This window comes from Peromyscus californicus, unplaced genomic scaffold (assembly GCF_007827085.1).
Source record: "Peromyscus californicus insignis strain IS unplaced genomic scaffold, ASM782708v3 Scaffold_9__1_contigs__length_137607984, whole genome shotgun sequence".
NCBI lineage: Eukaryota > Metazoa > Chordata > Mammalia > Rodentia > Cricetidae > Peromyscus > Peromyscus californicus.
Window position 1 is genome coordinate 4,648,305 of NW_026294617.1, and position 26,861 is coordinate 4,675,165.

General features: G+C 37.3%; 1 protein-coding gene and 1 pseudogene across 5 annotated transcripts in view; one reads left to right on the plus strand and one right to left on the minus strand.

The window, feature by feature from the left end:
• The window catches only part of Naaladl2 (N-acetylated alpha-linked acidic dipeptidase like 2), a 1,340,311-nt gene that overhangs the window by 732,040 nt on the left and 581,410 nt on the right, over window positions 1-26,861 (minus strand). The window lies entirely within an intron of this gene.
• On the plus strand, window positions 5-704 carry LOC128106561 (S-phase kinase-associated protein 1-like; annotated as a pseudogene).

The following is a 26,861-nucleotide window of genomic DNA, read 5'->3' on the forward strand; positions in this document are numbered from 1 at the left end:
TTCTCTGAACGCCGCCTGTCTGCCTCGGGCCTGCGGTCTTGAGACCGAGCACCATGCCTTCGATAAAGTTCCAGAGTTCTGATGGAGAGATATTTGAAGTTGATGTAGAAATTGCCATTCTGTGACCATCGAGACCGTGCTGGAAGATTTAGGAATGGATGATGAGGGAGATGATGATCCTGTTCCTTTACCAAATGTTCCTTTAGCAATTCTAAAAAAGGTCATTCAGTGGTGCACCCATCACAAGGATGACCCCCCTCCTCCTGAAGATGATGTGAACAAAGAAAAGCGGACAGATGATATTCCTGTTTGGGACCAAGAATTCCTGAAAGTTGACCAAGGAACCCTTTTTGAACTTATTCTGGCTGCAAACTACTTAGACATTAAAGGTTTGTTTGATGTCACATGCAAGTCTGTGGCCAATATGATTAAGGGGAAAACTCCTGAGGAGATTCGTAAAACCTTCAATATCAAAAACGACTTTACTGAAGAGGAAGCGGCCCAGGTATGCAAAGAGAACCAGTGGTGTGAAGAGAAGTGAAGTGCTGTGCCTGACACTGTAACACTAGAAGGGTTGCTCCAAATGCTAGTTGCACTGCTCTGTTTATAATTGTTAATATTGGAGAACAGTAGACAAACGCAGCCCTGTCCTCACTGCATGTGTAGTTCCAGTACAGATCTGACCTATGGCTGAGTTTCCTCTATGAGCAGAAGTTTCTTTCTTTTTTTCTTTACTCTGAATAAAACTGAACTTTGGGTTTTCTGTGGAAAGTGGCATTTGGGGCATTCCCTCTTTCTGTAAAGCGATTTCTGCCTAATTCATTGTCCAGTTAACTTCAGTGAGCCTTTCAAAGTTGGCATTGTAAATAAAACAACTTATGAGAAGTATTCTGAACTAGAATTACCAAAACATGATCTTTGTTCATGAGTCAGAAACTGGAACAAGGCAACTTGAAGTTAATGAGTCAGCTGGTTAGGTTAGGCTGTCTTCCAGCCTCTCTGCTGCCGGTAAGCTTGTATGCAGTGGGCTCTCTCAATTGGATCTGAGGACTTGTTTTGTCTTTTTTTTCCCCCTTTAATTTTTAATCTTTTCACCTTTGAATATGCTCAGTTTACTACCCAATTTGGGAGGGAGGCTATAACTAGACAATTTGTTAGCTTTTCAATTAAAAAAGACACTTACTTCAAAAATAAAAAAATAAAAAAAAGAAAATACAATATTCGCAAGGACATTAAACATAAAACACTTAGAATTTCTATATAATTGTCACCATTGAAAGGTACATTATTATATTACAGCATGAAAATCCTACAAAATTTACCTAGCACCTCAGTTTTAAAATGTCAGTATTACTACTTAAGTAACATGAGTTTTAGCATCTTTTCCATTTCTTTGTTCCCACAATCTTCTTTTGATGGAAACTTTTTGCATCCCATAAGCCTTTCCATTCTTCCTGATTTTACTACTGCTATCTCAGGGACCCACTGGGAAATAATACACCTGACTAAATAAAACTCATTTCATTTTTTTCAAAGATAATACACTTTATGCAATTCAAACAATGAAGAACCAGTTTTAAGTTATGACTGAACCAAAGATGACAATTCTCTGATATTTCATACATATCAAATCTCAAGTCTTCAAAGTAATAGTTAAACTTGATTTTTCATTAACTGGTGGAGCTGCAGTTTCTGACCCTGTGTGAAAACTAAAGTTTCTTCTTCAAGTGTTTCTATTCCCACTCCCTTCAGGAATGGAAATGCTTTAGGATTCTCATTCCTACCACTCCCCTCACAGATGTGACCTCTATAATACTATTAAGCAAAATAATAACATCTGAACTATGTCTTCAAAATACATTTCTGTAACATATGTCCAAAACTTTCTTCTCTGTAAAGATCAAACTATCTGAGGCACCAAGAGTTCAAAGTACCTTGTTGAGGTGGAAAAGACCATAAAAGGAGGATGGTAGGTCCAGTATTCAGAACTAAATGTTATACATGTAAGAAACACTAGCCATTCAGACTAGACCAGTCACCAACTGCTTATCATGTAGTGACACACTGCTCATACCATGTGGTACAGGGGGACAGGCCTTCTGAATCACAGAGTGACACACAGTTCACACCATATGGTACAGGAGGACAGGCCTTCTGAATCACAGAGTGACACAGTTCACACCATGTGGTACAGGAGGATGGGCCTCTTGAATCACGAAGTGACACACAGTTCACACTATGTGGTATAGGAAGATGGAAGCCTTCCAAGTTTTGCTGAAGTTCTTCTGCAAAGAATGAGCTATAACAAGATGGCTAGTGGTCAAAGCTATGCATTTTGTGGGTATATTTTTTCTCAAATAAATACCATATACCCTATTTGGCCAAAACAAATCTGACTATACCATTTGGTTTAATATCCTACAACATAGGAGCTGGTTATGCAGTACCACTGATGAACACTTGTCTAGCTTTTATATAGCTCCTGGTCCAACCCCCAGAATACATCTCACACACACACACACACACACACACACACACACACACACACACACACACACACACACACGTTCTATGAGCTATTTCATTCTGCAAAAGCAAGAAATTCCGCAGCATCTTTTTAATTAATTAATTTATTCCATGTGTCTTTTACATTGTGCATCTTGATCCCATTCATCTGCCAGTCCTTTCATGTCTGCTCTCTGTCCCTGTGCAACCCCCAAATAAAACAAAATTTAAGAGAAAAAAATAAAATAAAAGAGGAAAAATCTTAAAAACCTCATCATGGAAGCTGCAGTGTGACACAGTGAATCACTTTGTCTGTATATCTTTACTTGCAAGTGTTCATTGCAAAGAGTCATTGGTCTGGTTTGAGACCTCTGTTTTCTATTACCCTATTGATGCTGGACTCTCACTAGGGCTCCTTCTGGATATTCTGTTGTTGTCCTGTGTTGTGGAGATCCTGCAGCTTTGGTCTGCAGGTCACGTCACTTCACGTGCTCCAGCAGATCAGAGATGGAGTGGATGATTGGGGTGGATCAAGTGATAACCTTAGGTCTGGGCCTGGGCAGCTGTAGGGTTGGTCTTCCAAATGTGAAATGGGGACAGCTGTCTCATGCTTAGAACTTCACAGCTGGCTCACCGATACCTGCACTAACAGAGTCGGCTTCCCCACTCTTATGACCACAGGGCCAGCTCTCCAATCTGCCCCAGATGTTGATGGGGGGGGGTGCTGTGGGATGGTCTGTATGTCAAATGTGTTGCTGATTGGTCAATAAATAAATCACTGATTGGCCCGTGGCCAGGCAGGAAGTATAGGCGGGACAAGGAGGAAAATAGAGCTGGGAAATGAAAGGCTGAGGAGAGAGACATTGCTAGCCGCCATGATGAGAAAGAGCATGTAAACATGCCGGTAAGCCATGAGCCATGTGGCAAGGTATAGATTAATGGAAATGGATTAATTTAAGCTGTAAGAACAGTTAGCAAGAAGCCTGCCACGGCCACACAGTTTGTAAACAATATAAGTCTCTGTGTTTACTTGGTCGGGTTTGAGTGGCTGTGGGACTGGCAGGTGTCAGAGATTTGTCCTGACTGTGGGCCAGGCAGGAAAACTCTAGCTACAAAGGGCGCCCAACATGTTGGCAAGAGTTTCCACCTAAAACCTGAGTAAAAAGATTCTAAAATGGAGCTAAAAACAGCTCCTAGTTGTCTCTTTCAAGCTAGCGGCAGCCTGCATGTTTGAGCTACTATGGCGGGTTCCTGGCATGTGTGCCTGACCTGCAGTATGGCAGGAATGAGGCCTCTGCAAGTGGCACATTAAGCTGTGTGGTGGATTTAGCCTTTGCTAGTACAAAACAAAACAAAACAAAACAAAAAAAGAGGCTTCTGGGCTACACGCTGCTTTGATAAAAGCATAGACCCACTATTTCTGAGAGTTGATGGCTCCCAGAGCTGGCGGAAAACGTATCACCGCCATGTTGGGAAGCTGAAGTGGGCGGAGCCAACAGCACCAGCGCCCTTTCAGGCTTAGAAGGCTGCAGTTTAAAGCAATAGGCTCAAGCTAATATAAAAAAATAAGCCACATAAACATGGCTACCACACAGAGAATCTGGATTATGTTCTCTTTGATATTCGTAACTGAAAAAAAACATTTGATTACAAAAGCTGTTGAGTTATGCCAAAATGTATATTTTAAAGGTACCTTGACTTCAAAATTTGGATGTAAGGATATATTGCTTTGGAAAGGAGGCTCTGCTTTTGTTTCCACAGAAAGCCAGAGGCTATGGATTTGTTCCAGATTAAGATACATCAGGTTTGACCAGCCAAGACCACCTGAAAAGGTTTCCGATGACACCATAGCCCAGATGATCCAACATCCAGAACCGTTTCAAGGCAACTGGCTCAGATGATACAGCCTCACGGACTACTCCATGATCCTAAAATTTTCTTTGTTTCCCCAGAAGATACAGTGCCCCCCTCCAGCAGGAAGTAGTAAGAGAAGCTACACCCAAATTCCCAAATATACCAAGCTGACTTTGGAGATGTGTAAAGGTTAAAACCTTCCTTTTTAAGAAAAGAAAAGGGGAAGTGCTGTGGGATGGTCTGTATGTCAAATGTGTTGCTGATTGGTCAATAAATAAATCACTGATTGGCCCGTGGCCAGGCAGGAAGTATAGGCGGGACAAGGAGGAAAATAGAGCTGGGAAGTGAAAGGCTGAGGAGAGAGACATTGCCAGCCGCCATGATGAGAAACAGCATGTAAACATGCCGGTAAGCCATGAGCCATGTGGCAAGGTATAGATTAATGGAAATGGATTAATTTAAGCTGTAAGAACAGTTAGCAAGAAGCCTGCCACGGCCATACAGTTTATAAACAATATAAGTCTCTGTGTTTACTTGGTCAGGTTTGAGTGGCTGTGGGACTGGCAGGTGTGGACTGTGGACCAGGCAGGAAAACTTTAGCTACAGGGGGGGATCAAGGGGCCAATACTCTCCCACTCATACCACCACCAGACAGATGGATAATGAGGACATCTCTCCGATGCTCACAATTTCTGGGCTGGCTCACCCACACCTGTGCTGCAGATTCTTCTTTTGTGAGATCTTAATGACAGGTGTCTCCTCTTTCTCTCTACTTTCAAACATTTTATGTTATGTTATGCCTGCTTTTCTTCAGCCTTATTTGTCCTCATATCCTGTCTGGAACGTAGTGAATTCATTTAGTCCTTTCATATTTGCAGTTTAGAAGAGTATCCAGTACCTAAAAGTTGTGTAACAGATATTAAACTGCAAATAATCACAGCATCTTAACAAGATCATACAAACTTAGGGCCACATAATACTTTTGCCAGCATTATGTCCTATAACAATTATTTAATCTAGTTCATACTCCAATAGAGGGTAGTAATATCCAATCTATGTTCTTTTAAGAGTTAATTTATGGATAAAGTTAATAACATTTGTTAAAGTATACATCCCTGTGTAACTGCTATCATTTTCAATCACAAACTATTCAAAATCAGAAGGGCTTCATTGAAATTATTGTCCCATATTTACTAGCTTGAACTGTAGAGAAATTTTTGTTTTTCATGGGCAAAGTATTTTTGTGTTTGTAAGGAGAAACTCAAATGGGACAATTTCATGAATCTATGCTGTAGATACTGCTCACCAGAATTATTTGTTAATGATAGATTACAATGATAAATAACAACTCTTCATCAAATTAAACAAATTAATCACTCATATGTATACACACCCAGTTCTCCAGGTTCCAGAGCCTCACAAGGAAGGAAGGCCATATGACAATTTGTCTCAACCAAACTTTCTCCATTTTTTTAAAAGACACCACGTCTACATTGAGGAGAAAAACTAGATTGTCTGGCAACATGATTACTGTACAGACTGTTGGCAGGGGCAAAGGGGCACAAGAGCAGAAGGAAAAGGGAAGCAGGCTCCAGAGAGAGTTTTAGAAAAACTGCCACCGGACTAAGGACCTTCAAGGCCATTTGAAACATGGTGATGTTGCCAAATGCATGTGCATTTCAGACCTGGTGTTTGTGATGGGAGTGATATCCAGCTCACAAATAAAATCAGGGCATGTGTCTTACAGGGAAATGTAAAGGGACCTATAAAATAAGATTAATTCAACTCCTCTCCTGCACATAATACACTTTAAAAGGAATATATCCAGAAAACAATTCATTTAGCAAACCACAGAACAATCGAGACCTACTGTGTAGAGATTGAAGTGCCTCAGTCCATCTGCTGATGGTATTTATTGCTTTTTGGTACTTTCTACATATTTAGCAAGGCTATGTAAAAGAAAGCCATGCTTTTTATTTCTAGGACAAAAACAGATGGTGCTCCAGCAGGTAATAATTTAATTAAGTGGCTCCTAAAGATTGAACAAATTGCTCCAAAGAAAAGAAAATATTTTTAGTTTTTTTTTAAACAGCGAGGAAAAAATAAATCAAGTTTGGTTTTTGTTAAGGCAGAAAAAATAGGGTTTAGTAATGTCCTATTCTTGGCAAAATTGTCGCTGCCTATCTTTCCCAGACTGGAGGCAAAATTGTTGTAGGTATTGTTGTATTGGTCAAGTATTGTTTGCCACCCATAGTATGTAATTTCAAACTGAGGAAACAGGTAAAGTTGAATTCAAACATGCTTAGGAAACAATTAAGTTTTATGAAAGATAAGTTAGGGTTACAGTGCAATTCCTAGAGACAACAGAATAGAAACAAAGAAACGTGGATACGGAACGTATTTTCTAATATCTGTATCTTACTGTAGTACAAAAACCATGAGACCATTTTAAAGTCACCATAACACATGGATTAAAAGTTTCATTATTGGTAGAAAAAATAATATTTTTTCATCTTAACAGAGTAACTGTTGTGCACTTGACTTTACAGTAGAAAAGAATATGAATTGCCAGACTGCCACTCACTGACTGTGACTTTAGGCTAGGAAATCAATCTTTCTAAGGTATCTTTTCCAGCTCATACAAATGCACTCAAATACAGTAAACGATTATAGCTTTTGGGACACAATGAGACTTTGTTGTATCAGTTTCAATCGCTTAACCCTTAAGACAGAAAAAATATTCCACAAATGTTTCCCAGTCACCACAGCCCCTTAATATTTAGCAATACTACATATAATATTATTAAAATTCAAACAAAAAATGTAGAGGAGTTAGCATAAGAAAATTTTATTCTAGGCCAAGGAGTTTACCTAAGTAAAAGAATTCTTGGCTACCATGCCAAAAGTCTTGGGTTCAATTCCCAGCAGTGCAAAATAAAAGTTAGTATGTGTGTTTAGGTATGAGTATGTAAATGTCATATGCACAGGCATACAAGCTCTACTCTCTACACATTAAATCCTAGGCCTTAACTGAAAGTGAAACCATGAGGACTAAACAAAAATTTAGAAGTGGACAGAGCAAAGAAATTTTCTATTTTTTTAAAATATTTTTAATTGAAATAGAATTATATCACATAGCCCTTTTCCCCCTCCATCCCTCCAATCATTATCCCTCAAACTCTTCCAATGGTCTCTTTTCTTTGATTGTATTTATTACATGCATACACACTATGCATACATGTGTGTGTATAACACACACACACACACATATATATATATATATATATATATATATATATAGAGAGAGAGAGAGAGAGAGAGAGAGAGACAGAGACAGAGAGAGAGAGAGAGAGAGAGAGAGAGAGAGAGAGAGAGAGAGAGAGAGAGAGAGCGCCTGCAAACTTTCCGAGCCCGTTGTTTTGTGTATCTAGTTTCAGGTCTGACTACTCACATAGGACAACAAATAAGGGGGCTTTCCCTAGAGAAGCATACACTCCTTCTCCCAGCAGTCAATCGTTGTCTGAAGTTCTTTGTCTGTGGTGGAATGCAGCAAAACTTTTCCCTTTCCCTGTTAAGACGACCATTGTTCTGGTCCTGCTTATCAATACAGTTCTAGAATAGACTGTGCCACTATCGACTTCCTGGTGTTCTGGCTCTTACAGTGTCCTACTATGCTCTACCACAATCTTCCCCAAGCCATAGCTCCTGGTCTCGTTATCCAGATGCTTCTGTTGAGGTTGTGTTCCTCATGACCTGCTATCTCTGCATTGTGTCCAGTTGTGGCTTTCTGTGATGGTCACTGTTTGCTGCAAAGAGAAGCTTCTTAGATGAGGATAAGATTTAGAAGGTAATAAAAATTTATTCTGGTCTATCAAAATGGTGGTAATGCACTTACATGTATTGTGTATAATTTTAGGTAATTATAAAATAATATGTTTTCTTAAGGCTTTGTCAAACAACCTTGGTGTTACTTTTAGCTCATTCTCCTTCTTCCGTATTGACCTTCTTTCATTCTTTCCAGTGGGAGTCCCCTCGCCATTATTTCATTTCCCATTTCATATCACCTGAATCCTGCAGTTCTTTGCTAAGCCCTCCATCCTCTACCCCTCAGAATCCCATCACCATCTATGGTCCCTTTATGCTTTCCTAGGTTCTGTAGTTACTCCATTTGTATACTCACATCTGAATATTTGGAGTTAGAAGACTCAGACTAGAAAGAACACAAGGCATTTGTCTTTCTGGATCTGGGTTATCTCACTGAATATAATCTTTTAAGTCCATCCATTTACCTAAAAATCTCATTTCTATTTACATAGAAATAATATTCCACTGTATTGTACCACATTTTCATTATTCATTCATCTGTTGAAGTCCATTTTTATTGTTTCCATTTCCTGGCTACTATGAACAGGGAAGCTATAAACATTGCTGAGCAAGTATCCATGGGGTAAGATGATGATTCCTATCAGTATATACACAAGAGTGATATAGCTGGGTCATATGGTAGATTTATTTTTTGTTTTGTGAGGATTCTCATTACTGATATCCAGAGTGGCTGCAACAATTTGGATTTCCACCATTAGTGAATGAGGGTTCCTTTTTTCCCACAACCTCACCAACATTTGTTGTTGGTTTGGGCCATTTTGACTTGGATGCGATGAAATCTCAGATTTTCATTTTCATGATTGCTAAATATGACGAACCCTTTTTGAGGTATTTCTGAGCCATTTGTATTTCTTCCCTTGAGAGCTTTCTGTTTAGATCTGTAGTCCATTCCTTTGAGTCACGCTTCCCTGACTCTTTGTTTATTGGCTTCTTTGTATATTATGTATACTAATCCTCTGTCAGATGTGTAGCTGGCAAAGATTCTTTCCCATTCTGTGAGTTTCTTTTTCACTCAGTTGTTTCCTTAGCTGTTAGAAGCATTTTCATTTCATGAGGTCCCATTTGCAAATCATTTGCCTTAGTTCTTTGGCCTTTCCTGTTCAGAAAGTCCCTTATTACAGATACACAAAAAACCTTTAGGGTACTACCTATGCTTTCCTCTAGCAGGTTTAGTGTTTCAGGTTTCAAATTGAAGTCTCTGATCAACTTGGAGCTAATTTTTGTGCCAGCTGATAAATATAGGTCTAATGACGTTCTTTTCCATGTGGACATCCAGTTTTCCAGGAGCCATTTGTGAAGATGCTGTCTTTTCTCCAGTGTATGCGTTTTACCTCTTTGGCTTCCTATTTGAACCTTCTATTTTATTTCATTGGTCTTCGTGTCTGATTCAGGCCTGCACCATATAGTTTTTACACTATAGCTATAGCTGTACAATATATCTTGAAATTGGAATAGCAATACTTCCAAAATTCTTTTTTAACTCAAGATTTCTTTGGTTAGCCTAGGTCTTTTCTGGTTACATGTGAATTTTAGGATTTTTTTCTATTTATGTGACAAATGTTGTGGGTATTTTGATAGGGGTTGCATTGAATCTGTAAGTTGCTTTTTGTAGGATGATCATTTTTATAATATTAATTTTCTGATGCATGAACACAGGATGCCTTTCCATTTCAGTGACCTTTTAAAGTATATTTCTTCAGAAATTTGAAGTTTTCATTGTAAAGGGCTTTCACCCTCAAAGGAGTTTTTCAATGAGAACAAAAACTGTCTTGAAAAAAGATGCTTGCAAAAAATTATTTAAAAATGTTATGAAGATCTGTTCAAGTACGAAGTTGAGAATGAGTGTCTAAAGTAATCATTATAGGGATGTCCCATGATGGGTAACGGACATACAAGATGTCAGCAGAAATAGTTAGGACCAGTGTAACAAGAAGATGAATACCAATGTACAAGGTGATCACTACTATTTCTTCCAGAACAGGGCACCATGACCTCTGAGTTCACAGAATGATGATACAGGGCAAGAATGAGCTGGTGTGAGGGACAGTATTACAGTGATTAATTATTAATGCTTATTGTGGGAATTTGTTCCGTTCAGCCAATAGCTTTGGGGTACAAGCCCTAGGGTATGGCTTTGTCTGTGTATGTGACCCCTTAACAGCTAGCTGAAGGAGAGTCATCGTTCACTCTCTTGGGGGGTTGAGACTAGGTCAGGTGGTGGAGAGCAGCTTGCAGTTGGTCCTCATCAGCTTTGAGGAGAAGAGCAGCTGGATCAGCAGTATTAAGATAATTTGTATATTGATACAAAGTCAAAACTATATTTTTGATATTGTACATATGTTCCTACTTCTGTTTAAAATATTTTTGTGTGTTGGCATAAATGTAAATCTATTTTGTCATACTGTATGTATGTTCTACTTCTGTTTAGGATATTTTGTGTAATGATGCAAATTAAGCATATTTTTGTAATACTGCACCATACATTTCTACCTCTGATTAAGATATTTTTGTCTATTGTCACAACTTCAAGGTCATTGTCCTTAAGCTGTACATCTATTAAAGATTGTTTATTTTTATAATGTGAAGCCTTAGTCTTTAAGCTGTATCAGCTGATAAGAATTACAGATTAATAGTCACCCATGCATGTCATACTTATAGTTATGTTAGTTAGGTTTCTCTAGATATACAGAGATATATTTCAGATGGATAGGTAATTTTCAAACACTTCAAAGACCTAGAGAATATGGCATTTAAATGTTTCAATAACTTAGAATTCTGTTGACATGAGACATGATTGCTCCTGACAGCACTGATCTATACCCTAGAGAATGATAGGCATTGAAGACACTCCATATGGAGTTTGTTGGGCAAAAAAACTGCCCTTGCCTCAACTGCTGACAGTAAGCATGCAGTCCAATCCAAACAAGCAGGACACAAGGAAAAGCGACTGCTGAATCTTATCAAGAAAAGGTAGGACAGTCTTTCAAATTTTCCTGCTTCTGAAAATAGTCTGTCAGACATTCTAGGCCTGTAGCTAAAAGTATATGCCCCAACATTGCAGAGAAACTTTGGGTGACTCTCAGGTAGCCAGATGTTTCTGTCATTTTTTTTTTTCACATACTTGGGAAGTTGCTTGTTTGCATTCTCTGCCTACTCAGGTAATATTTTCCTTCTCAGGTCTTTGATGGGGTTGAAGACTAAATAGTTACAATTACAATCCTGTCATATTTTAGCTAAGAGCATATCAGGTACAAGATTTAGACTCTTCATGATAGGATAGCTATTGGAGTAATCTCTATAATTTGCCAATTACCTTTGGTCTGAACATTTAGTGTGTGTTTCTTGCTTGATATTGTCCTTGTTGATTATATTTCCATTTGTGTTTATATTATTACCCATTCGTTTTTCTGAACAATACTTGATAATTGTTCCAACTGTATATAGTTTTTTATTAGGTTTAGAAGCTTCTTATTTAGACAAAAAAAGGGGAAGTGTGGGAATTTGTTCCATTCAGCCAATGTCTTTAGAGTACAAGGCCTAGGGTATGGCTTTGTCTATGTATGTGACCCCTTAAGAGATGAGGGAGAGTCGTTGTTTGCTCTTTTGAGTGGTCAAGACCAGGTCATGTGGTGGAAAACAGGTTATATTTGGTGCCCATCGACTTTGAGGAGAACAGCAGCTGGATTAGCAGTGGCCGGCAGCACATGTACCTTGCTTTTATTAGTGAATCTGTATTCCCATTGCACCCCTTAATAAATTGAGATATAGACTTTTGTGGGCTCTTAACTCTAGTGCCATTTACCACAAGTGATTTATCTAATACATATAGAAATTATAAATTCCAAAACCAACTATATCAGAATACAGTCTATGAAAAAAATTAAAAATTAAAGAAATGTATAATTATTTATAGTTATACACTTCATATATAGCTGTATTTTATAACACAAACATACTTACTTTTTATGTATAATTCACTATGTGAGTTCATTAATTTGACTTATATTTAATCTTCAGAATTAAAAGTATGTAAAATTTTGTTTACTTTTATTTACGTGTATGTGGGTATATCTGCTTTTCCGTGTGTGCACTATGTGAGTTCAGATGCATGAGCAGGCCAAAAGAAAGCAATGAATTCCCTTGGAACTAGAATTAAAATTGCTTTGAGTTGTCTGATGTGAGTTCTGGAACTGGAATCTGGTCCTTTGCCAGAGCAGCAAACATTCTTAACTATTGAAGAATTTCCAGCCCCTGTATTTAAATTTATATTATATGTTTAATCCTTGGATCTATCTCTTCATCAATATTTATATTTATGACACATGTGTGGACTTTGGCTCAGTCTTTCCAGCCCTACAGTCACATTCACAACATGTATATGCACTTTTCTCATTAGGCTAAGAGATACGATGGCAGCAAATCATTATTATACTTGTATCTCCAGCCAAAAAATATACTGGCTAATTGGTTGCTCTTCCCACTGTGGATACCATTGTTGATGGCTGATGTCCCAAGTGAAAGAACAAACACAATAAATAGTCAAATGAGTAAGAAAAAGTTTCAAAGATCAACCATTGCCCTCAACATTCAACAATGTAGACAATACCTCCAAAGTTATCTCTCCATAAGCAATAATTAAATTTTATATTCTTTCTGGAATACCCCACAACATGAGTGAAGAGGTATCTCTGTAGTAAAGTACGGAGTTCTTTGGTTATATGCTCAAGAGTGGTATAGCTAGGCAATGTAATTGATCTACTTCTAGTTTTACAGAAATGACTATATCTTAATGTAGAGATAACTTTATTCCATTTTCATTGCTGTTCTATTTATATTATCCAGGAAATAGAAGCATCATATATGCCCATCTACTGATAATAAAAATGTAACTTTACACAACTGAATATTACTAGACTGTTAAAAATTAAATTATGAAAATCATAAGGAAATTGTTGAATCTAGAATCATACAAAATGAGATAATTCTGGCCCAGAAAGATAAACATCACATATTTTCTCTAATTTGAGAGTATTAGCTTTGAATCTTCAGAGATGAATGTTTATTTGGAATACTCATAGAGGTCAAGGAATTATTGAGGGATCATTAGGGGCTTTCAAGAGATTGAAGACACAATGCACTAATATAAATGGTTAACGGGAACTAATTGAATAGCGAGTGTTAAATTGAAGTTTGAGATGGAAAGGTTAGAGGATGAAGTACAGAAAGAGATAACTAAAAGTAAGATATATTTAAAAAAGTCAATGGAAACTTTATTCTGTAGAAACTTCCAATATATCCAGTTAAAGTGGAGTCATACTGTATGCCATAACAAGGACCCTCTAAGATACCAGAGGATAGCAAATAAAATGAACAGTGCCAGGAATGAGTTATTCTTTTGAAGTTGTTGATCAGTGAGGTCCCATGGACCTCCAAACAGTACAGTCAACCATTACCAATGCTCTTGTTTATCCTCTAGAAACTGACATTAAGACCTTATAGCTTTTCAGTTTCAGAAGGTCCCATTTATTAATTAATGCTCTCAGTGTCTGTGTTGCTGGTGTTATATTTAGGAAGTGGTCTCCGATGCCAATTCTTTCAAGACTACTTCCTACTTTTTCTCCTATCAGGTTCAGAGTAACTGGATTTATGTTGAGGTCTTTGATCCACTTGGAATTAAGTTTTGTGCATGGTGACAGACATGGATCTATTTGCAATCTTCTACATGTTGACATCCACTTATGCCAGCACCATTTGTTGAAGATGCTTTCTGTTTTCCATTGTACAATTTTGGCTTCTTTGTCAAAAATCAGGGGTTCATAGGTATTTGGATTAATGTCAGGGTCTTTAATTCAATTTCATTGATCTATGTGTCTGTTTTTATGCCAATACAAAGCTGTTTTTATTATGATAGCTCTATAGTAGAGCTTGAAGTCAGGGATGGTGATGCATCTGCAAGTTCCTTTATCGTACAGGATTGTTTTAACTATCCTGGGTTTTTTGTTTTTCCATATGAAATTGAATATTGTTCTTCTGAGGTCTGTGAAAAATTGTGTTGGGATTTTGCTGGGGATTGCATTGAATCTGTAGATTGCTTTTGGCAAGATTGTCATTTTTACTATGTTGATCCTACCTATCCAAGACCATGGGCAATCTTTCCATTTTCTGATATCTTCTTCAATTTCTTCCTTCAAAGATTTAAAGTTCTTGTCATACAGGTCTTTCACTCATTTGGTTAGAGTTACCACAAGATACTTTATGTTATTTGTGGCTATAGTAAATGATGATGTTTCTCTGATTTCTTTCTCAGCCCATTCATCATTTGTATATAGGAGCACAAGTGATTTTTTGAGTTAAGCATATATCCTGCCAAATTAAAAAGTATTTATCAGCTGTAGGAGCTCACTGGTAGAATTTTGGGGGTCATTTATGTATACTATCATATTGTCTGCAAGTAGCATAAGGCTTGGTTTCTTCCTTTCCAATTTCTATCCCCTTGGTCTCCTTTTGTTGTCTTATTGCTCTAGCTAGAATTTCAAGAACTGTATTGAATAGATATGGAGAGAAACTGAGAATCTTCTGAAAGGTAAAGGACATGGTTGATAAGACAAAACATCAGCCTACAGAATGGGAAAAGATCTTTACCAACCCCACATCTGACAGAGAGCTGACCTCCAAAATATATAAAGAATTCAAGAAAATAGATATCAAAATACCAAATAATCCAATTTTAAAATGGGGTGCAGATTTAAACAGAGAATTCTCAATAGACAAATCTCAAATGACTGAAAGACATTTAAGAAATTGCTCAACATCCTTAGCCATCAGAAAAATGCAAATCAAACTGTCTCTGAGATACCATTTTACACCTGTCAGATGGCTAAGATCAAAAACACTGATGACAGCTTCTTGGAGAGGATGTGGAGTAAGGGGAGCATTCCTCCACTGCTGGTGGGAGTGCAAACGTGTACAGCCACTCTAGAAATCAGTATGGCTGTTTCTCATAAAATTGGGAACTAACCTGCCTCAAGACCTAGTAATACCACTCTTGAGCATATACCCAAAAGATGCTCAATCATATCATGAGGACACTTGCTCAACTATATTCATAGCAGCATTATTCATAATAGACAGAACCGGGAAAAAACTTAGATGCCCCCCAACTGAAGAATGGACAAAGAAAATATGGTGCATTTACACAATGGAGTATTACTGGGTGGTAAAAAAAAAAAAAAAAAAACAATGACACCATGAAATTTGTAGGCAAATGGATGGAACTAGACAGAAGTCATCCTGAGTGAGGTAACCCAGACCAAGAAAGACCAACATAGTATGTACTCACTCTTAAATGGATATTAGATGCAAAGCAAAGGATAACCAGGCTACAATCCACAACCCCAGAGAAGCTAGGTAAAAAGGAGGGCCCTAAGAGAGACATGCATGGGTCTCCCCAGTGAGGGGAAATAGTTAAGATCTCCTGGGTAAACTGGGAGGATGGTAGAGTGGAAAGGATAGGGGATGGGAACATGATGGCTCAAGATGGCTGAGTTGAGGGAGGGGTGGAGAGAGAGAGCAGTGAAAGAGATACCTTGATAGAGGGAGCCATTATGGGGTAAGGGAGAAACCTGGTGCTAGGAAAATTCCCAGAAACCCACTAGGATGATCCCAGCTAAGACTCCTAACAGTGGAGAAGTTGCCTAAACTGGCCCTCTCCTGCAATCAGATTGGTGACTACTCTCATCATAAAACCTACATCCAGTGACTGATGGAAGCAGATGCAGAGATCCACAGCCAAGCACTTGGCCGAGCTCCTGGAGTTCAGTTGAAGAGATGGAGGAGTGATTATGTGAGAAAGGGGCTGGGGGGGGGGGGGTCCAGATCATGATGGGGAAAACCACAGAGACAATTGACCTAAGCAAGTGGTAGCTCACAGACTCTGGACTGACAGCTGGGGAACCTGCATGGGACTGAACTAGGCCCTCTGAATGTGGGTGACAGTTGTGTGGCTTAATCTGTATGTGGGGCCCCTGGCAGTGGGACTAGGACTTATCCTGGGTGTGGGAAATGGGTTTTTGGAACCCATTCCCTATGATGGGATATCTTGCTCAATCTTGATGCAAGGGGAAGGGATTTGGTCCTGCCTCACCTTGGTATGTCAGCCTGTGTTGAGTCCCCAAGGGAGGCCTTACCCCATCTGAGGAGTGGATGGGGGGTAGGGTGGGGAGAGTTGGGGAGGAGTGGAAGAAGGGGAGAGATGGGGAACTGTGGTTGGTACGCAAAATGAAAAACAATTTAAAAATAAAAAAAGACCTTATAGCTACTTGAGTTATAAAATATGGAAAAATCAAATTGATATGGACCTGGGAGTTTCATCTTTTTTTTTTTTTCCCTGTGGCTCACTGGAATCTAAGGGCCAACTTGAGCTGTCAAGTTTCATCTCAACTGGCTTACTAAGGTGATATACTTAATACCAGAGGAGAAAAATAATTATTAATTTTGCTCACTGTGAATCCTGTGAGCTACAATAATGACTGGCCTGGCAAGATATACCCATTGATGCAATAGTGGCATGAACATTATGGGAGTAACCTTCCACTTTCTGATTGAATTTAAGTATTGCTACAAAATTTGAAACCCATACATGGCATTGTTATTTAATAAAAAGCCAGTGCAAAGATGAGCCACAGGTTCTAGGGTATGTGATTACTCTGCTAAATGGACATAGACTCAACTGACCCCCAATGACTTATGGTTATAAGCATACATTAATATCCCCCTCAACCATCATCAGAGAATCTTCTATTTACAGAGACTCTTACCTAGTCAAGCCACAGAGAATGTCAACATTTAATAGGTTTTGGAGCAAGTTAAGTTTGTTAGGAAATAGAGGATCACAAAGGGGCAGAGCTCCACTTTGATATGATCTTTCCACCCACAAAATAACAATCACCTAATTATTCCAGTATATAAAGTAACTTAAATTTTCTCATATCCTATAACAAATAATATCTGATATTATGATGCCTTCCTTGAAAAGTCATCAGTTACAATTGTGCCTGGATAAGGTTTATTAGGAAAACAAGCAAATGCTGGTAGCAGTGTAACAATAGCTACTTCACTAACACAATTATTTTAGTTCCCTTGTTGATAAAATAGACACTATCATTTTACAGGATTAACCTTAGAGTTAAGATCAATTTTAAAGCCTGAAAATTACATTGATATCATAATTTGCAGTAATTTATGACCTAAAGGTAAAAATTGGGGCTACATCAACGATAATATTTATAGAACAGTCTCTCACTATTTACCATAAAAGGAAACTACATGCTTTTAGAATATTATAATAATTCATACATTCTCTGAACAACATTGTAGAATTTTACTATTTTTCTTTTCACATTTTAAATAATTCTTTGAAAATATTGTATAATGTGTTTTAATCACATTACTGTTCTTTTCCCAAATTCCCAAGTGTACCCCTACATGACTTAAATGAGTAATGTGTATGTGTGTGTGTGTGTGTGTGTGTGTGTGTGTGTGTGTGTGTGCACATGTGTACACATGCTTGTTTTTCCTTTCATCTGTACACTTCCCTACGTCAGGGATTCTTCTTGTAGAATTTGGAGAAAAGCTTACATATTTCTTTTACTTCATGTCCCTAGATTGGCACGTGAGAAACTATTTTCCACAGCTGTTATCACAACCCCAAAACTCAAACCATTTTTATTTAACATAAATTTGTTGACTTCTACATCATGTTTCCTATTTGAATCCCAGATATTTGATATAGATGTTTGTGTATATAGAAGGCAAAAATATGGGGGATAGATACAGTTAGGGTTAACCAAGACAGGGTAGGTATTAAAAATGCCATAAGGAAATGTGATACTTATAAACTAATAGAAAAATAAAATAATACACTTAGGCATGTTCTATTTTTCAATATTTCTATCTTGCACAACTTTATTGCAAAAAGCAAAAGCAACAAAAGGAAACAATGAATAAATTAGACTTCATCAAGAACACATTTTGCTTCAAAGAATACCATCAGGAAAATGAAAAGGCAAGTGTGAAACTGAAGGAAATGCTTTCAAATCATGTATCCAATGTGGGGCTTGCATTGAGAATATATAAAGAACTCTTACAACTTGAATTTTAAAAAGACAAATGATCCAATTCAAGAATGTATGAAGGCTCTACACAGACATTTTTCTAAAGAAGATTTACAAGATGCTGTGCACATGGCAAGATGCTGCCGTTAGTCTTTAGAGAGACAATTCTAGACAAAAAGGAAAGAACACATGACACATTCTATGGCAGCATAGTAAAAGAGGCAGAAAACAAGTTTGAGAAAGAATGTAAGAAGTTAGAATTCACACACTGCAAGCAGAAATATAAAGCAGGGCAGCTGCTTTCAAAATAATCTGAGAGTTGTTCATAAAATTTATACAATATATTTATACAATCCAACCATTCCATTCCTGGGTGTATACCCAAGAGAAATAAAAGCATATACATTCAGGAAAACTTCTATGCAAATATTTGAGAGCAGCATTATTCCATCACCCAGAAAGTAGAAACAACCAAATATTCATCAAATGATCAGATGATACATAAAATGTTTTATATCCACACAGTAGAATCCCTCTCAACAATAAAAAATTCACCAAAAATGGGATGCAAAATTTTAAGAGCCATAGCATCAAAAAGACTGCTGGAAAAAATAGCAATTGAACGTGACAGGTATGCTGCACTCAGGACTCTCATTGACTCTGCTTGCCTGCACAACATTTGTGCAAGATCAAACCAAGCAACATCCCAGCATGGATGGGCAAAGTGCTCACAAGGCCCCTCTCATGCAGTCCACAGGCATTCAGCTGGTACTTAGGGAAGGAAAGCCAGTTTTCTTTGAGGATGTGACCACTGGTATAGAATCTGTACTGCAGCACTCAGCCCTACACTCACATGTTAAGTTAAACATAACACATTTCAGACAAAATAGAGGAAGAAGACATGAATTTGCGAAGAAGATGGGGGTGGGAATCAGGAGGAATTGGAGAGAGTCGTGAGAGTTAGATATAATCAAAATGGCTTGCACTCATGTGTGAAATTCTCTAGGAACTTTGATGAAGAAGAATGGATACACAATTCATCATGCAAATGCTGAAAACATTGAGAAAAGTGAAAAAATAAATCTCTTACAAAAGGTCATATGTAGGTATCCCTCCCCTCAGATACGGCGAAGGGTTGATTCCAGGAGCTCAGGCAGGTCCTTATATAAAATGCCATAATGTGGATATGATTCTACCCTTTAAATTGATTCCTTAAATCATCAAAACATGTCCAGGTTGCTTGGGACTCCTAAAATATAAGTAATTGTTACACTATGTTCTCTAGAGAAAATGTTCCACATGGTCAGAGCAAAAAAAGAAAGAAGGTGAACCACATACAAACAGTGAGTGCTGGAGGGACACTAGGTCCATGCCACATGGGAGGTTTGGGCTGCAGATGCTTCTATGACATCTGATTAGCACAGCCTCAACAGTGTTCAAAATACTTTCTTTCTAGTGGTTCAGAATTTCTTCTTATACTTTCATATGCATTTAGTTGACCTGGAGGATGGAAAGTTTTTAAAAGGGCAATCGTTTCTATTAGTACATACTCTTATTTACTTGAATGTTTTGTTTACAAAACATTCCTAGGCAAATGACATTGTCTTTATCCTTGATTTTAATAACATCATTAAAAAGGTTAACTATAATTAAAATCTCAAATTTATTATATTTTATATTTTAAATGAAATGCCTGTATGATACTTTGAGAAATATGAATATAATTTTTCTTTAGTTTCTAGCTTGCTTTACATTCCCACATGTTTTTGAGTATGGATCTTATGAGCTTAAATGTTGACTAATATCGATGCACAATTGGAGTATGCTGCAGTTGCTCGGCATAATTCTACTACATATGTTAGTGCTTTCTTTTTTCTGGTTTGCCTTTTCTTTCAGATGATTTAGAGAAAAACCACACAAAAGGTCATTTTAATGTAAGAAGAGCCAAATTTCCTGTGCTCTTTCAATGATCTTATATCTCCGAAGCTCAGAATGTTATATAAATTGAAAATAAATGTTCTTTTGCAAATTTCTTAAAATACTTCATAAAATTTAACCTAAACTGTCAGTACTCAAAACACCAGTCAACAGAGCAGATCTTAATAATATCCATTTCACTGCACAGTACATCTGCCATTTGAAAACATTTTTTTAACTTCTGAACATAGCTTAATGAATCTTTAATTTACCCTCTATTCAATAACCATTGATGGTCATTAAAAGACAAAGTCTGATGCCAATGCACTTAATTACAGTCTTCAAGTTATTACCTACTATTATATAGGACCATATGCCAATTATCATAGGACTTTACAAACTCCTGGGTGGCGTGGACCACATGGTGGAAGTTGGTCTCCAGTACCTGGGTAATTACATAATGGCACACATACCCTTGCAATACAGATATATATCTGAACAGTATCTATGAGAATAAACAGTACTTTTAATGTATTTACATTTGAGGCACTGATAACTGTTTCATGTGTCCATGCTAACTAGTATTTTGAGTATTATAGTATTAATTCTTCCCTAGTTATTTATAGATATTTGATTGTGTACTAGCCCAAAATGAGAAACTCTAAAATAAACACTTAATGTATTTAGACATCAAAATATGCGAATTCCAAAGTCATTTACTTTAAAATTTGATATTAGAAAGTGAAATTGCATAATCAACCTGGATGGTGCAGATATTATGTCTTATTGTCATTCTGTTGGATGGACATGCTACTCAACCTCTCCACTGTCTGCTTTTGTCAGTCAAACTAAATGTAGCTGACATTATTTCTTACATCACATTTCTATAATAGCGCTCCTCTAAAATTATGTAGATCTGGATGACTCAACACACCTGTTTTAAGAGCTATTTTTACATGTCCATTTTGTTGTACAATAAAGTGAAATTGCCATTAGCCTGAAATACAAGGTCTGGCAGAAATAATTCCTACTCTTTCTTCCCAGTGCTTTCATCTTCTGTTATGATGTGTACATATACTGAATATTTGTGCATTCATTACTCAGGAAACTTTGATAATATTATCTATTTTGAGGTATGTACACTTATTCACATTTCATCTTGGTGATCAGGAAAAAAACAGATACTCAGAACCAAGACAAAAGATCCAAACGCATCATCTTCTGAGTATGAAGTATTTTAAAAAAAACCTTGATTTAGTTTGTTTCTGTTTTCCTGGGTGTTTGTTGTTGTTGTTCTTTCGTAAGCAAGGTTGATATATAACCAAAGCAAACTTGATGTATCAAGGCCAAGAAGATTTCCTGCCGTAAGTCTAAAAGAAAAATAACTGTGTACCATATAGCCTAAAGTGCAATGCACTTTACAGGTTTAGTATGCCCTACAATCTTCACTCAAACTCAGGGACCACATTTTGAGACCTCTACCACTTACTTTCCCCTCTTTGAATTTTCATTGGCATATGTGAAAACTGTTGTTATAATAAGCTCAGAGCATAATATTATTGCAAAAGTTTTAATAGTTACAGCTCTGTTTGGAATATAAGTACTCAATGATGTTTACCATCCCTTCTTAAGCTTTGTTTTTAGTAGAGTTGTGACATAATTTTCCAAAACCCTTCCTATTCATTTATTACTGTGTCTTTTTTCATTCTTCTGCTCCCTTCTGACCTTCATTCTCATTCTGTTACAGAGACTACTTAGTGTATGAAGTGGAATGACCATGACATCCACAAGCAATCTCTTGTAGTTATCCTTGACAGTATCTTCCATCAACTTAACCTCCACCCACATCCCTTCCTTATTCATTCTGCCTACATACAATTTGAAGAAAACCATTAGATATGTCATTGTATTTGCAGTTACTGCATTGGGTAATTCTAAAAGACTAATAATTGGAACATAACTATAATATAATTTCCCATCTAAATTTTAACTATCTAATTTTATCAAGTGATAAAATCACAACTTTTAAAAGATGGATTCTAGAGCCCACTGTGATGGCTCACACTTGTCATTCTTGGATTCTGGATTCAATTTCAACACTAGTCTCTGGTACTGCATAGTGAATTTCAGACCATCAATCAAGGGTGGTTTTTTTTGTGCACACACACACACACACACACACACACACACACAAATGAGAGAAACAAAGACCCAGGTTCTCATTACACATACCTTTGGGATCTTTCTGATTTAACCTCCAAAGTGTTGGGAATGCATGTATGTACCACTAAACCCAACAAATCTATGGTTTTGATTAAATTATGCTTGATATACTCTAGATATAAAAGCTTGAAATTCAATTTGTTTATTGTATAAAACAAATGCATGAATGACTAAGCAGAAGGCGGAAATAACAGAAGGCAGTACACAGGAGGGTAGACTATTCTAACTATCATGGATACTGCCTCTAGCTAATGTAAAGTTGGCTTTGAAAGTAGTTTTGCAAAATAAAGACTATCTACCATAATGACTGATATGCCGCCCAATGTGCACTTGTACTTTAAACTAATATCTTTGATTTGTAATATATTAAATTATTATGCCTTTGAGAGATTGAATCCAAGATAAATATAAGTGAGCCGTTATTATTCAAATACTCATCACTTAGATTTCATCTTGTCCTTCAGTGCATTTGCTAGAATTGTAATTAGAGTAAATTCCTTGAGTTATGGTATCCTACTATGTTCTAGTCACTATTCTCAGGACAGTCAGCAGAAAACTGAAAAGAGAGAAAAGTAAAGCTCATGGAACTGTTTCTAGCAGTGTGAGGGAAACAGTAAAAAATTAATATACAGGGTATTTGAGTGAAGTTCACATAAACAAAGACAGAAATGGGAGGGCTTGTTTATTCAAATTTGTGTTGAGGAGGGAGTTCTGTCAGTGACTGTCATTGCCCTCTGACACTGTCTTTTAGAAGGGAGGAACCAACTAATAAGAAAGCAATGAATCACCATTATCACTATTGGTTCCCATGTAATTCTGTTCTTGAGTAACATTGACCACAAATCCTGATTGTAACCTGTAGGTAAAGCAAGATGCAAAGGAATTTATTTGACATATGTTTCATAACTAGCTTAAAAAATCCTTCATGATGTTTTAGAATAAAAAGTTATAATTCATGCCACAAACAAGGTTTGAAACAGTTATACTTGAACATTTTCACTTCACATCAACTACTAATTGTATTAATACAGTGAGCCTAGGAATATGTTTCTATGTGAAGCTGTAGGTAACCATGGTAATCTCTGTTGAGAGCAACTGAATGACACTGTCTGTGTGACTACAGTCCTTAAGGATCAGGGTGACAATTTTGTAAAAGGGAAGCAGAAAGATGTTCTATATTCCCACAACCAGCCCCAAGCTTTAAGAACACTGCTCTTGCAAGAAGCTCTCTGCTATAAGACAGCTTAGTAAAGTTACCTCTAAAAAACAAACAATAAGCTTATATTTCTAAAAATAAATATAAAAGAATTGAAATATAGACTTAAATCCCACATATGGTGCAGCCAAGCACTATAGCAATAGGCTGAGTATTTTGGAAGTCTCTTGGTCAGTCCTGGGCAACAACATAAAAGAGGGCTTCTTATGTTTGGCATTGATGTCTCTGTTAGGTGGTAATTGGTAAGTCCCTATTGGTGAAGACATCATGCACTTCAGAAACAGGGTCTACAGACCTGTGAGCTAGAACTGACTTGAATGCTTCCTCCCTGAGGACTAGCTTGTATGGTACCCCTGGAGGGAGAAAACCAATAGTCCTACTAAGCCTTGACTACTGTGAACCCCATTAATGACCAGCATGACATGTTAACCCTAAGGGTGAAGTAGTGACATGCCTACCTTGGCAGTAACCGAGAGCTCTCTAATTGGATTTAAGATCCACTCAACAACTTAGCTAACTGCTCAGTCCTAGTGAAATATTGGAAGAGAACCTACAACCACTATACAAACCAATATAATCTCTAACAAAGATCTAAACACGTGTCCTTACACTCACAGGTAAGGGCAGTTTCCACCCCTCATCAAGGGCATTTCTCTTTTCACCATACAGAGACCGCAACAAAAAACTACAGCCAATCAAATTGAAGAGCTGTGGATCCCAGTCCCAATGGATGTATCTACAAAACACTTCCACACCTAAGGCTCAGACAACATTATGAAAGAGAGGGTGGAAAGACTGTAAGATCAGGAAGTGTATTGTGAGACTGTGATTCCTGGAAACGTCAAAAGCCACACACTATAAAGTATCACTCGCATGACTGCCAAAACATGAACTGAACAAGGTCGACACCAATAAACGTGCCAGAGCAGATTACAAAAAGCCCAAGCGGCCTCAACCTTACACGATAACTATAGGCAACTGAGAAATGTGGAGAGCAGAAAGAACACACAAATTATTTTCTGATACCAAATGGTCAGCCCCCGAAAACATGCATACAAGGAACAAACGTCAAGCAGGTTACATTTAGGAAAACATGCAATCACAATTAATGAAGAAATAAAAAGCCATTAATTTGAAGAAGAGAAAGAATATTATAAGGAAGGGTTTTGAGGGAGGAAAGGGAAAAAAGTAATGTAATTAAATTATGATCTCAGAAATAAAATGTTAACAATTAAAAAATAAAAAAGAATAGTAATAAATAATGGTATGTGTTTAAAAGAAAACAGCCCAATCCAAAGAATCATAAATAAAGCTAAAACACTGCATACTTGTGTTTTGTCTTGTCAGGCTGCCGTGTTGATTATGTGCTTTGGGGGCACACACTGAGAAAACACGAGTATGTATCTGTGTCTTCGCCCTATACTGCACAATCGTCTTAGTAGCCTGAGAGGTTTCTTATCTCCTGTTATATCAAGAGAAGACAGCAGATACTTTAGTGTTTAGACTCATTTTTGACACAGGTTACAGCATCTTATTGTTTTTTGTTCACAATGTTGTTCAATAGAATCTAGACCAATGGCTTACCACATCTCACAAACCCCTAACAGGACAGCTAAGCTACTGGAAACTTGTACAATAGTATACATAAAATTCATTATACTGTTAGCAATAATGCCCTTCTGTTTTTCAAACAAAAATGCTAACAATGCTATTAAAATTAGTAAACCCTTACAACTCATAGTATCATTTAATCATACCTTCTCAATCATCAAACATTTAAAGCATCACAATATTATGAGTTTATGAGAATGCTTTGTATTTGAATGAGGTCTTAAAACTCAAATTGTGGAATTCACTGCACTATTATATAATTTTTCTCTGAGGGGTAGTGATTCACTTTAAACACATTAGCCAAACCAAATGTGCTATACTTTAATAATTATAATAGGATTATCAATTTTAAAAAGCCAGCCACTTTACTTCATCAATGAACTGTAGCACTTTTAGAAGAGTAAGAAAGCTTATCAGTTCAAGACACTTTAAGACAAGGCCAGTGCTTATAAAATTAATTTTTAATGATTTCTCTACCATCTGGGAGATTCTCATTAAATGCAATAAAAGCCAACCTAATAGTGCTTTTAAATTCCCTATTTTACTTAGTCACAAAAGTCTAGTAATTTTACAGTCATTGTCTATTAATACAAATTTACATATTTGAAAAAAATATATAAAATGTTTTTGAAAACTCACAGATTTATGCTATTTTTAAAATAATGTTTTCGAAAAGCTCTCCCTCTTCAAACAAATAAACTCCAAATGGCAAGTGGGGAAGTTAGAGAACACAAAGTCACTGGCAGTTTTCTTAAAGGTTGGTCTATTTTGGAGGGTCTAATGCTTCCAAGGGAGTTTTTCATGGCAAATGTTAAATGCATAATTTTCCAAAGTCACTTTGCAAATTTTCAGTAAATCCTAATTTGCTTTTCACAATGCTAAAATAAAATTAGTTCGATGATTATAAACCAAGACATTAATCTCCAGGACTATTTTCTTCACCGCTTTGTACTTTCAATTTAAATATTAGTTTTTGCTCTCGGGAGATGCTGCCGTTAGGGTTTCTATTGCTGTAATGAAACACATAACCAATGTATGTTGGAGAGGAATGGGTTTATCTGACTTGCATATCCTGAGTCACATGGAGGGAAGCTAAGATAACAATTCAAACTGGGCAGAAACCCAGAGTAAGGAGCAGATGTGAATCCTTGGAGGGGTGCTGCTTACGGCCTTGTCCCTCAGGTCTTCCTCAACCTGCTTTCTTATAGAACCCAGGACCACCAACACAGGGTTGGCACGACCCACAAGGGGGAGTCAGGTCATTGTTGGCTTTGCCAAGCATGATCCTGGCAGGGAAGAGAAGCTCAGTGCTCCTTGTTCACATCCCAGAAGCTTAGTGCTCCTTGTTTTCACAGGACTTTGGAGGGCCTCTGTGTCCAGTCTCTCACACTAGTATGGAACTTATTTGGAAAACTGTCTCCTGCAGTTAGAGCCTACTCTGCTAGAAAGTCCACTCTAGTTTGGTCTTAATTGTTGAAAATATCAGCAGGTGTGAAATCTCCTGGGAACACACCTGTTGGCAGCCTAGCCTTTATGAA